The 13,282-nt window shown below is 49.4% G+C and overlaps 1 protein-coding gene across 1 annotated transcript in view; it reads right to left on the reverse strand.

Moving 5' to 3' along the window:
* Positions 1 to 13,282, reverse strand: part of ADAM12 (ADAM metallopeptidase domain 12) — a 388,450-nt gene that overhangs the window by 220,662 nt on the left and 154,506 nt on the right. The window lies entirely within an intron of this gene.

A 13,282-nucleotide genomic window follows, 5' to 3' on the forward strand; every position in this document is an offset into this window, starting at 1 on the left:
TTCCATATCTTCTCTCTTTAGGTGACTCAATCTAGACTCTAAGTATGTTCTTTGATGCCCAGCCTGAATCCCAGACTTATATCCGATTGCCTTTTTGACATCTCCACTTGAATCTCTAGCAGACATTGTAGAGTTCATACAGACAAGAGAACCTCTTGATATCAGTATCCCCTCACCCCATTATCCCCTGTCATGGGCTGAATAAAGCCCCCTCCCCAAGATGTCCATGTCTTGATTTCTGGAACCTATGAATGTGTTGCTTAACCTGACAAAAGGACTTTGTTAATGGGATTAAATTAAGGAACATGAGACAAGATATTATCCTGGATTATCTGGGTGGCCCAATGTAATCACAAAGGGTCCTTATGAGAGACAGGCTGGAGGGTCAGAGTCAGAGAGAGAGATTAGAAGATGATATTCTGCTGGCTTTGAAGAGGGAGGAAGGGGCCAAGAGCTAAGGAACACAGGCAGCTTCTGGAAGCTGGAAAAGGCAAGGCAAGGATTCTCTCCTACAGCCTCCAGGATTTTAAGATCATAAATTTGCGTTGTTTTAAGCCACTAAGTTTATGATAATTTGTTCAAGCTGCAATAGGAAACGTATACATCCACACCACTGAAACCAAACCAAACCAAACGCTGCTCCCTCCTTCCCTCCTCTGCTACCGCCTCCAGATTCCAAAAAGCTTAGGTGTCAGCCTTTCGTTAATTTTGTCTCTCATGTTGCACATCTAATAGGTCATCAGCTGACACGCTGAAAGCAAAACAGGTCAATCGTGTTAGAACTGCCTCCTATACAGTCAGACAGCTATTCCGCGGCCCAGGTGAAAATGGCTGAGGTTGGAACTAAGAAAATAGTAGTAAGACTAAGACGGAGGGAAAAGAACATAAAAATTGCTTAAGATGTAAAATCCACAGGACTTTGGGAAAGGATGGGGTGAGAGGGCCGAGTGGGTGGGGGGGGGTACTGGGATGACCAGTGGAGACAGAGAAACGGGCGAGGAAGCCTGTGGGGCAAAGACGTGGAGTCTGGATTCTTCCTGCTGCATCTGAGGTGTGCGTGGACATCATCTGGGGAGAGACCTCCAACATCCCATTGAAGGTGCCGGGGGGGCTGAGCTTTCGGGCCAGACGTGGGCCAGGCATGTGATTTGGGCTTCACCAGCAAAGAGGTGGGCATTCAAAATCACGCCAGAGGACGGGTCCCCAGGGACAGGGTGTGGGATGAGAAGGATACAGCCAAGGGCAGACCCCAGGGCTCCCTCCTTTGGGACCTGGGAAAGGGAGAGGCAGATGAGGAGGAGGCAGGAAAGAAGCCCCGAGGGTGACCAGAGGGCACTAGGAGAGCCCTGGGGTCATGGAGTGAGGTGAGGAGAAGTTCTGAAGAAGGAGAAACAGGGCCGGTGCCAAACGCAGCCGAGTTCACAAAGGTCGGCACCAGGAAAGGTCATGGGGCATCATGTGAACGGAAGTAGCAGAGATCCAGGCTGACGGCGCGGTGGAGGCAGATGAGAAGGGATGGAGAGAGATGGAGGAGACCACGTGAAGAGGCACTGCGGGGCCCACGTGTTTCAGGTGGGCGGGGAGAAAGGCATAGTTTCAAGGTTGGTATATTTCACGTGCTGCATTAGGAGTTGGGAAGGAGGGAGAGGGTGGAGACGCAGGAGACAGACTCTTTACACAGGAAACCCTAGAACAATGAAGGCTGGCCCTCCAGAAGCCCCAAAAGTCCAGCAGAAAGGAGAACAGTCTGTAACTACTGAACACTTGTGAGTCAAGTGTTTCTAACCAGGGGCTCCCCTCACTAGCATATTGTAAGGTGACCCTGCCTGTATTAGAACTGCATTTATTCTGCAGTAAAGCGGTATTTGATTTAGGACCACAGATAAAGAGGTAAGTGGCAACTGTATTTATACATTGCTCTTGGTGTTTTATGATCCTTCTTATACACAATTCTATCCCCAAAGGTTCTATAAAGAAATGAGAAGAGATTAAGCAAGGGGCCACATATCATTGTTATCTTTGTAGGTGCAAGATGAGAAAATAAACACACACCTGTTTGACTGTAAAGAAGGTGTAAGCCAGCGGTAGCTAGCCCTCCTGAGAAAAGCCATGAAGGGTCTGATAACCCACAGCAGGCTGAATAGAGACATTCCCCAGCTAGCCAGCACCTAACACCCTTCCTACCCAAGGCAAACCACTAGTCACAAGCTCAAGCATGTCATAGAAAAAAGGCTGGAAGGAAGTACACTGACGTGGGATGAGGTTATGTGCCGTTTCTCTTTTTTTTCTTTTTTCTTTTCCATGTTTTCTAGGTTTTATGTCATTATCAGGAGTTGCATTTGTAGCAAGAAAAAATAATAGCCGTTACGATAAGATGCACGTCAACAGAAACTCAAAACTGTTCTTTAATCAGACGTTAAGTGGTTGTGCGATTTTGGTTTGTTTGAAAGCTAGTTAAATTGCTGCTGCCAGCTCCAAATACACAAAGGCAGATGTCACTCTGCAGCGGGGACGATCTGTACAAACACCTGCACGTATAAAGGAAGAACACACTCCTGCTTCTCTTGACTCTCACACGACTGGACACTCAGCACTTCTGACACCAGGTGTGCAGGGCTTTCCCCCCCCCCAAGCGATTCTCTGTGACACCAGCTGGGTGACCTACAGTTCAATTCAGCTCTGACAGTAACCAGAGTTAGCTCAGACCCCTCAAGTGAAGGGCTCTGTCTCCCAAGGCTGCCCCCCACCAAGATGCCAATCACAGGTCGAAGGTCCCCACGTTACCTATAACCTCTGTCCAACTCAGCTACAAATCGGAGGTTCCCACAACCCCCCACCCTTGGATTTATTTGCTGGTACAGCTCACAGAACTCAGGGAAACACGTACATCTACCAGTTTATTTTATAATAAAGGATATGATAAAGGATACAGACGAACAGCCAGATGAAGAGGCATGTAAGGTGAGGTGCGTAGGGGCTCTGAGTGCAGGGGTTCCTGTCCCTGGGGAGTTGAGATGTGTGCCTCCCCCGCCAGGATGTGGATGGGTTCACCAACCCGGCAGCTCTTTGGACCGCCTACTATTGGGATTTTTTAAAAATTAATTAATTTATTTGTTTTTATTTTGGGCTGTGTTGGGTCTTTGTTGCTGTGCGCGGGCTTTCTCTAGTGGCAGCGAGCGGGGACTACTCTTTGTTGTGGTGAGTGGGCTTCTCATTGTCGTGGCTTCTCTTGTTGCAGAGCACGGGCTCTAGGCGCGCAGGCTCCAGTAGTTGTGGCACGCGGGCTCAGTAGTTGTGGCTCACAGGCTCTAGACGCAGGCTCAGTAGTTTGGCGCACGGGCTTAGTTGCTCCACAGCATGTGGGATCCTCTCGGGCCGGGGATCGAACCCATCTCCCCTGCCATTGGCAGGCAGACTCCCAACCACTGCACCACCAGGGAAGCCCTACTATTGGGATTTTTATGGAGGTTTCATCACGTAGTACGATCAGTCATTAACTCCATTTCTAGCCCCTCTTCCCTCTCCAGGGAACGAAGGTGGGGCTGAAAATTCCAAGCTTCTAATCACGGCCTGGTCCTTCTGGTGACCAGCCCCCATCCAGGAGCCCACCCAGACTTGCCTCACTTAAAACAAAAGACACTGCTATCACCCAGGAAATCCCAAGGGATTTAGGAACTCTGCTTCAGGAACTGGAGCCAAAGGCCAAATATTAGAACAAGGGATGCTCCTAGTAGCTTATCACTCCAGAAATTACAAAGGTTTTAGGAGCCCCGTGTCAGGAACTGGGGAGGCAGAGATCAATATCAACATTTTCTGTTATTTCACAGCATGTAAACCACACGATCCAACATACAAACAGAGGCTTAGAAACCAGATCGAATTATATATATCATTTATAGTTCAACAGTATGACTCTTTTATTATTTTTTGAGTAGCTGGTCTTTGCCAAATAACGGGCTGAGTGCTGTGAAGGCTATGAAGGAAAATACGGTGCAGGTAGTATCAAAATTCAAGACACGCCTGGCCTGGCGGACACAGAAACACACTTGGTTATCCATGCTTCTGCTGGCCTGCTAGGATGCTGAGTCTTTAAAGCATCGATCTGTATTTTCCTCCATCTCTGAAAGGAAGGGGGAGGGAGATCCAAGTGTGGTGGTAGGTCAGCCAGCTCTGGAAAACAGGAATAATTCCCAAAAGAGGGAGGGTTGATGACGCCAATGCTCACCCCAGGAAATAACCAGGATAGTCTGTCCACAGGTCACCGGATGAGGGCTTCAGTGCCTAAAGGAAGTCCCTCAAATCACAGGTGCAGAAGCACGTGGGTGGGAAATCGAGGCCAGGCAGCCTGTGACTAAGGCTGGATGGACTTGGAGGAGAGGGCAGGAGTCGACAGGGAGCTGGAGCTGGGACGGGAAGGATCGGGGACGGTGTCCCTCCACAGGGCCACTGAGTCCAGGCCCGGCCACCACTGGTCGGTGGGTCCCAGGCCAGGGCGAGCCTGAGGAAGTCGTCACCTCCAGGGAGGGACACAGAGCAGCACAAACATGGTCATTCAAAGGCAAGAGAAAAGACACCTGGAGGGAAACAGGACAAGCTCAAGATGCGAGAAGCATCTGATGAGGGCTTGGTGACCCAGCCCGGGGCGGGGGCGAGTCCAGGGGCTCGGGGTCGGCCCACGTGGCTCTGAGCCCAGGCCCTGCACACACCGGCTTCTGGACCTTCCTCAAGAAGTTATGTAAACTTCCCGCATGAGTGTGTCCTCATCTGCAAGACAGGATTGAATGGCCCCACTGGGCTATGGGGCATCGAAGGGCTAAGGCCTATGGACGCGTAGAGCAATGGTCAGCTCAGATCACGCTCGATAAACATTGTAACATTCATCCACCTCCTTCTCCAGCCTCATCGTCCATTACTGCTCCCCTCCCACTTTCTGCCCTGGGTTTCATTTGAAGGAAAGGGCTCTACTGTTTTAAGAAATGTTTAAAAACAACTGGTTTACATGGAAAATAATGGAAATGTTCAACTAAGGTGGTGGCATCGGGAACCTGAGGGTAAGATTCCAGGACCTGGCAACCTGTTGGATAAAGAGGAGGCAGGGATGCAGGTGAGACAGGGATGCAGGTGAGGCAGGGACACAGGTGAGAGAGGGTTGCAGGTGAGGCAGGGATGCAGATGAGGCAGGGATGCAGATGAGACAGGGATGCAGATGAGGGGAACAAATGGGAGGAGGTGATGGCTGACCTGCATGTTGGCAGGCTGTGGCCAAACCAAGGGGGAAGTGGAGAGTGTGGTGTGTGTAAGGGCAGCTCAGGGGACATCCCCAGTTCGGGGTCAGGCAGGCAGGGAAGTGAGAGCCGGGGCTGGCGTGCGAGGGGCTCAGGCAGGCTGATGGCAGTGCTGGGGTTTAGGTTTCATCCTGAGAGGGAGGAGGCATCACTGTGGGAGGATGAAGAACACATTTGCGATTCAGAAGCAGAGAATGCCTGCAGACTGTGGCCGAGCTCCCAGGGAGAGATGATGGGGCTAGACCGGGTGAGTGGCAGTGGAGACAAGAGAGGGAATCAAGGGATATGCCGAAGACGGCACCAGCAGGACCCGGTGCACGGAGGAAAGGCACGGGCCGATTCGGCTGACTCGTGGGCATCCGGCTTGGACCACGGGTTGATGGAGATGCCGGAGCCCGAGATGGGGGCCCCAGGGATAAAGGTGGGGTAAGGAGAGCAAAACCGTGAGCTCAGTTTTGGATTTACAGAGTCTGAGTGCCTGTGGGACAGCTGAGCATGGACAATCTGGTTTCCAGAGATTTCCGGACTGTTCTGGAACTCCAGAGAAATGGGAGCCGGAGACACAGGTCTGTGTGTCATGTGGACAAGTGTAGAAAGGGAGGAGACTGCAGCCGAGGAATACCCTGAAGAGCACCAGCCTGGAGGAGCCTTGGGAGGGTCTACGGAGACATCAGATCACAGAGGAGGGAGAGAACCCCGGGGTGTGGCATCGCCCAGGCCCAGGGAAGGGGCCCTTCCGAGGGTGGTGGCCATGGGAGCATCCGCCCTGGGACAGGCAAGAGCGGGCGTTGTCTGCAGAGAATCTAAAACAATTCAAACTGACCAGAACCACTCTGCTTCTTATTATGGCCGTGCGTGGCAATTCTAGGCAGTGTCGGTGATAAAACTTCCCGGCGCCCAGCAAACCTCTCCCACAGCCCTTCGCCCCGGCCTCCCATTAGCCACTGCATTTACTAACACACTTCCCAGCAATCTTTAAACAAATACCCTCTTGGTGTATTTAATGTGGAGACCTTCTTGAAAGTGCCTGACTTCCTTTTCTGGACTATGAGAAATGCATAGCCCACTGTTTTATTCTTTGTCTTGGCTATTAGAACGCTACAGGAATTTTTGGCTGGTTTGCTGGTCTGCAAGGACAAAGCTAGCTACACAAACGATGCCCCTCCAAAGCATACCTGTTAAAAAGGCATTAAGATGGTTTTATTTGTATGAATTCAAGTTTTGTTCTTTTCCAGGGGTCCACATAGTATGTAAAAGGAGAGCCTTCAAAATTCTTGCTACCACGGTATTTCAAGTTATAATCTGAAAGTTTAAGATATAAGCCCCAAAATATATAGAACATTCTAGAAGTTAACACAAGAACGTGGAATTTACTCTCTAGAATAGGAATCTGTGTGGCATTATGCTTAAATATCGATGTCACTACTTCTTGCAGTCAATAGCTCGTTTCAAAAACCTGTAGTTATCTGCTTGGTAAAGAGTCCCAAAAAATAGAAACTCCTTTTCTCCCTCAAAAATCTTAACCTGGTTTCTGAGGGCAAACGTGAAATTTCACTGGCACTCATTCTGCCCTTCTACATTTTTTCCCCCTTTTCTTTTACAAAGTGGATTTGCTTCAGAGGCCATGCAGACAAATGAATTATTCATAGACAAAGAGATAAAATAGAAGGTTTCCAGGACTAAAATATTTAGGCCTCAGGTTTTATGAGTTTGATCACATTGACTAAGTGGGCACCTTGGGAGCTGAAATTAACCAAAATTAAGATGTAAAAACGGGGGGCTTCCCTGGTGGCGCAGTGGTTGAGAATCTGCCTGCCAATGCAGGGGACACGGGTTCGAGCCCTGGTCTGGGAAGATCCCACATGCCGCGGAGCAACTAGGCCCGTGAGCCACAATCGCTGAGCCTGCGCGTCTGGAGCCTGTGCTCCGCAGCAAGAGAGGCCGCGACAGTGAGAGGCCCGCGCACCGCGATGAAGAGTGGCCCCTGCTCGCCGCAACTAGAGAAAGCCCTCGCACAGAAACGAAGACCCAACACAGCCAAAAAATAAATATAAATAAATAAATAAATTTTAAAAAAAAAATGTAAAAACGGTGTCTACATATTTTTTAATTATTTTTTTTGTGGGAGTAGAGGAGAAACAATCCCAGCAACATTGTCAGTTGAAAGATTAACTTCATGCCGAACTAATTCAAACAGCATTACTTGCACACATAATTTAACAATGTTTTTTTAGCTAGAGGTAGGACAGGAAAACTACAGAGATAGAAGTTGCATAGGAAAAATATCATTTTCCATGAATCTGTGCTATTACGTCCTATAGAGAGGGCATGGGTAGATACAGCCTTTCCTTTAAGACATAATGTAACAGTGAAGCTCTGTTGAAAAGTTCATCAACAGGATCGGCAGGCCACCTCTCACTGCATTTGCAAAATCTGTCTTTGGATTTCCAACCATCCATCTTCTGGACCAATGGGGCTGTCCAGCCCAATGGGTAACTCAGAGCTTCTGTTCACCGGGAACAGACACCACGTTTCTAAGATAATGGCTGTGGCGTGTGACACGTGCTTTTCAGAAGCTAGTTTAAAGCATACAGTATCTATTTCGCTCTGTATTTTCTCTATGAGGAAACAAAGGTCATCTGAAAAGGACGAAATACAATAGAATTCTTCCCCGTGGATCTAAGGAGGGATGTAGCGCGTGGCTGAAACTTTTTCATCTCCGTGCCGGGCTCCTGAAACCTTGTGAGGTTGAAGAGGACCATTCACTTCATTTGGAACTGTCTGATCACGTATTCGTGATTTTCTTTTTTTTTTAAATCTTCTTTTAAATTGAAGTATAGTTGATTTACAATGTTGTGTTAATTTGCTGCTGTACACATATATACGTTCGTTTGCATATTCTTTTCCATTACGGTTTACCCCAGGAGATTGGATATAGTTCCCTGTGCTCTACAGTAGGACCTTGTTGTTTACGCATTCTAAATGTAATAGTTTGCATCTACTAACCCCAAACTCCCAGTCCATCCCTCCCACGGATTTCCTAATGGCAATAAGGATCTGGTCCCTGTCTAAAGAAAGGCCAGCAGCTCCCCCCGAGGTGGGCAGGTGGGGGCTGTGTGGGAGGGGCACCGGGATTTTACCGAGGATTTTACACTCAGTTGCTGGGTGTCCCTGCTGTCTGGTGCCTCCTACCCTGTCCTCCTCCTCCACCCTTCTAAGCCCAATTCAGGCAGCACGTCTCCAGAACACCCGCCCCGGCTTCTGCCCCGAGCGGGCTCAGACCCCCGAGCCAGGCGTGTTCTGGCACGTGTCCACCCTGCCCGCTGGCACACACGCCGCTCAGCAGGGGGCGTCCCATCTGCTCTGCACGGACCAGCCCGAAGGCAGAGCCCTGGCTCAGCACCTCGCACTCAGACAAAGCCTGGGGTGTCCACTTCTAAGGACTCTGCACTAGCTGAAGAAGAGTTACACAAGTCACACACACCCTTTGTAAACACTCATTTGACGGCACAGCGGTGAACACTGTGGGTGCAGGTGGTGGATGGTGGACGTCGGCCCCTAAGAGGAGAGAGAAACTGAGCTCTGTGATCTGAGCTTTCGTGGGCACGACGAGATGTTTGTGATTTAAACAGAGTTACTGATGTCAGGAAATCTCTGGGGTGAGTGTCAGAGGCCCCTAGGGGTCTGTCGAGTGTTGTGACATGGAGACGACCCACTCCCCATGGCTGGCTGGAGGGGCTCATGTCCTTGCTTGAGACATCAGAGCAACCCCACGGGGGCGCAGCTCCCTCTCCTGGGGCTGGGCTGACGCAGGCCCCAAGGCCAGACATCGGCCACCACCTGGAGGGAACTTTCGGAAGGATTTGACATCCTGGCGCTAAATGAGCTTTGGTTTTCTCACTATACTTGACATGGGGTCACGTTACTTTTCAACAGCAGGTGTGCACAATTAAGGGACCACAATTAGCATCCCCACGGCCCTGCCTCTCCACACCCGCTCTGAGCCTTTCCAGGGAACAGCCAGCACCCAACAAATGTCCTGAAGATGCTGTCCCAGGGAAAGGGCCAGAACTCTCCAGCCTCGGGGGGCGGCCAATGGCAAAAGTCTAAAGATGCACTTATTTCCTAGGACCTGCGGGCTCCATACGGGCACGGAAGGAAGCACCATACTTTGCAGGAGGCCTGGGCGCCATATTTGTTTCCACCTTCACTGTGTGTCTTAGGAATCTCTCCTACTTCTCTGGGCCACGTACTGGGCCCAAAAGGCTGGACTTGGGAGAGGGAGGTTGTAACACCATGGGCAGTAATTAGAGTGAATTTGGGGCTATTTCCTACACCAGTGCTTTTCAAATTTGAGTAAGCATCAGAATCACCTGGAGGGCTTGTTAAATCTCAGATTGCTGACCCCTGGCCCCAGAGTTTCTGACTCAGGAGGTCATGGGTGCGTCCTGAGAACTGGCATTTCCACTAGTTCCCAGGTGCTGCCGCTGCTGCTACTCTGGGGACCACTGTCCTGGATGCAGGTACCCACGTGGATACTGACTGAGTCCACATATCGATCCAGCCAGGCCCTGGAGGTGAAGTAACAACGACAAAAATCGTGCTGTCAATGGCGATTACAGGTAATGGAGGAGGTGGACATAAAATAAAGAGACACACAATTATAAATTATGAAATCTGCTGTAAAGGAAAAGAAAGGGGAGCAGGAGGAAAAAATTAGGGGTGGGCTGGCCTGTTTCAGACACAGCGGTCAACTGTCTTCTTTCGATATTTAGGCTGAGGCCCGAAGGCCCAGGAGAAGGCAGCCAGGCAGGCAGTAGCTGGAGGCAGAACTTTCCAGGCAGAGAACAGACCCTGAGATGGAAAGGACACATATTTGAGAACTGAGAGAAGAGCGGCTGGACCCCAGTAAGCGAGCAGCTGGCAGCAGGATACCAGCCTGGAAGGTCCTGGAAGGTCAGGATCTTCAATGTTATTTCACCAGCAACAAGCAGCCTCTGCTTTACTTGCTGCAGCTGCCACTAGGTCACTGCTATGCCTCTATTTCAGAGCAAACGACCTTACTTTGTTGGTTTGCCAAGCCTTACGCCGAACTCTTTGGAACAAAAGTTAGAGTGGCCTCAGAATGTCCTTCAGTCACTGATGAATGGATAAGCAAAATGTGCTGTATCCATGCAATGGAATATTACTCAGTCTTAAAAAAGGAATGGAATTCTGACCCACGCTGCAGCACGGTTGAACCTTGAAAACAGGCGGAGTGAAAAAAGCCAGACACGAAAGGCCACATAGTGTATGATTCCATTTAGAGGAAATGTCCAGAATAGGCAAATCCACAGAGGCAGAAAGATGAGTGCTTGCCAGGGGGTGGGGGAGATGGACGATGGGAAACAGGAAGTGACTTTAATAGGTATGCGGTTTCTTTGGGGGGATGATGGAAATGTACTGGCATGAAATCGTGGTGATGAGTGTACAGCTTTGTGAAAATAGTAAAAACTGCTGACACTGTACACGTTACAAGGGTGAATTTTATGTGATGTGAATTATACATCGATCAGAAAAATCATAACTAGGAAGTAAAACTGTCTTCTAAAAAAATGTCATTCAGGAAATGGTGTCCTCCCATCTCTTAGAAACATGACTCTGTTCAAAACTGCAGCGTCTCTATCTGGGGCCACATCTCTTCCACCTGACAAGCTTGCGTGCATCGGGTCAAGGTTCAGTCTACTCTTTGGAAGACACGTAGAGGCCACGACAGGAAGTGGCTCAATCCTGTCCCTCACTTGCCTGGGAGGCCCCGGCAAGCCCCTGGAAAAGCAGATATGTTTAAGGCCAGGGTAAACTGAGTCTGAACCCTGACTGGTACTCATTGTCTGTGTGGCCCGGGGCAAGCTGTGTAAGCCTTTCTGAATCGTGTCCTCATCTATAAAATGGAGAAAGAACGCTTGCGAGATTACTATACGGGTTAGTGACAACACATGCGCAGAATAAAAAAGAGCAACAGATACGTAGTAAGTCGTGCGATTAATCGTCTTGTTGGTATGCTCTACGGTGTCTTGGTAGTTAGTGCATTTTATAAACGCCCTTTGGAATCCCTCATGGCACAGAAAGAGCTGGTGGGGGGAATACTTTGTAAAACACAGCATATTTTTTCAAATCCAATAATCATCTCCTGACATACATGTTTGGAATCTTAGACTGATTCCCCCCCATCCCCCTCCCATTACGTGCGTATGTCTGCCTGCTTCAATTCATGCTTGTAAAGCTCTGTTTCTGAAAAGTTGCATGCAAATCAGATTTTTACAATTCTGATAATATTTTCCCATTGTTCCACATTATATGCTCAGGGGTGATTTATCTTCATTTGTGATTCATTTTCAATTGGCAGCAGCTCCAAACACTTTAGTTTTAAGCCTCTCTTTTCCCCAGACTCTGTCAAGTTGTAAAAAAGTACTTTAAAATACCCTGGACATTTGAAGGAACCCCCATGCACCTATTCTGTAAAATACAACTTTTACTTCTAAGGCTTTTTCTACAAGCAGGGGATTGAGTTGTATTTCTGGTTCGGCAGTCAACACTGAACAGGCTTGCTTATTTTCCACTGAAATTCCCGAAAGACTTTCCAAATCAAGGCAAAATGATGCAACATTAAGTACAACGTAAGCAGTTCTGGCATAGCATGGGGGAGGGGGGGAGGGGGTCCCCCCTCCGTGAGATTGTATGAGCACAGCGGTCTGTAAATCACGAGCTTCCCCCTCATCGGTCCACAGCGGGTCCCCCACAAACCCTCGGACAACACGCTGAGCAAACCCCTTTAACGAAGACCCATTCAGCTTTACTTGAGTTGAAGTAGGTACAGAGGTTCTCTCTCTCGATTTTCTATATAAACAACAAACAAAGCGATGGCTGGTGTCCCAGGCTCTTCAGGGTCCCAAGATGCCTACGTTTGGGCAGAAAGGAGGAGACGCAGTCAGACTCCCAGCTCTGGGCTTAGTCATGGTGAGAAACAGCGCTTGTTGGCTCCTTGTGATGCCTTGTTTTGACATCACAGAGTGCTGTGGACTTTTAGGATCTCAGGGAAGGGCACATTCCTTTCTCCACATTAAAGCTGTCCCCCAAAAGGGACGTGACCCAGCCGAGGCCGTGACACCGGGGCAGAGGACAAGCAAGGCCGTGACACCGGGGCAAGGACAAGCAAGGCCGTGACACCGGGGCAAGGACAAGCAAGGCCGTGACACCGGGGCAAGGACAAGCAAGGCCGTGACACCGGGGCAAGGACAAGCAAGCCCAGGCGGTGGTCCCCCGTCCACCCGCGTGGGACTGGAGTGACTTCATCCTTTTGCTTTTCCCCTTAGACCCATGCATCCCGTCTGCAAGCGCAGAGCATCTGTGTGTGGTGACTGCAACACGTCGCGGGGAGGGGGCCAGGAGGACCGCGTCACTGGACCAGCAGCTTTTCAGTGAGCAGCACCAAGGCTGCCGTCTGTATGGGAGACCCCGGCGCGAGGGTCCCATCCCGAGGAGCTGATGCCACCGCCTATCAAATCCTCATCAGAAGTCTCGTGCCCAACTCGTAATTGTTTAAGCAGCATAGAAGTAAAATTGATAGTAATTATGGATTGCAATCTTGGGTGTGCAATTATAACCAGAGTGAACATTTACTGATTTCTTACTCTGTCCCAGGCACTGTGCCAAGCTCTCTTCATACATCAACTTATTTAATTCTCTTGGCTCCCTGTGAAGCAGAGACTAATATTATCCTCAGCATGGACCAGTGGAGAGCAACTTTCTGTGTGTGTGCGGGGGGGAGGTCATTTAGGCCAAATGAAAACATTTATGGGATGCATTTTTCACTTTCAGGGTAAATATATTTTTATTGACTTCTTTTAGGGGGCATAAAAGTGGAACTTTGCTACAGATACCTGCTTTATGAATAGAATACTAACGAGAAAACATACTCTGCTTTTTAGACACTTCTGTGCAAATCTCTAGGCATTTGG

The sequence above is a fragment of the Eschrichtius robustus genome, chromosome 7 (genome assembly GCF_028021215.1).
Source record: "Eschrichtius robustus isolate mEscRob2 chromosome 7, mEscRob2.pri, whole genome shotgun sequence".
Taxonomy (NCBI): domain Eukaryota; kingdom Metazoa; phylum Chordata; class Mammalia; order Artiodactyla; family Eschrichtiidae; genus Eschrichtius; species Eschrichtius robustus.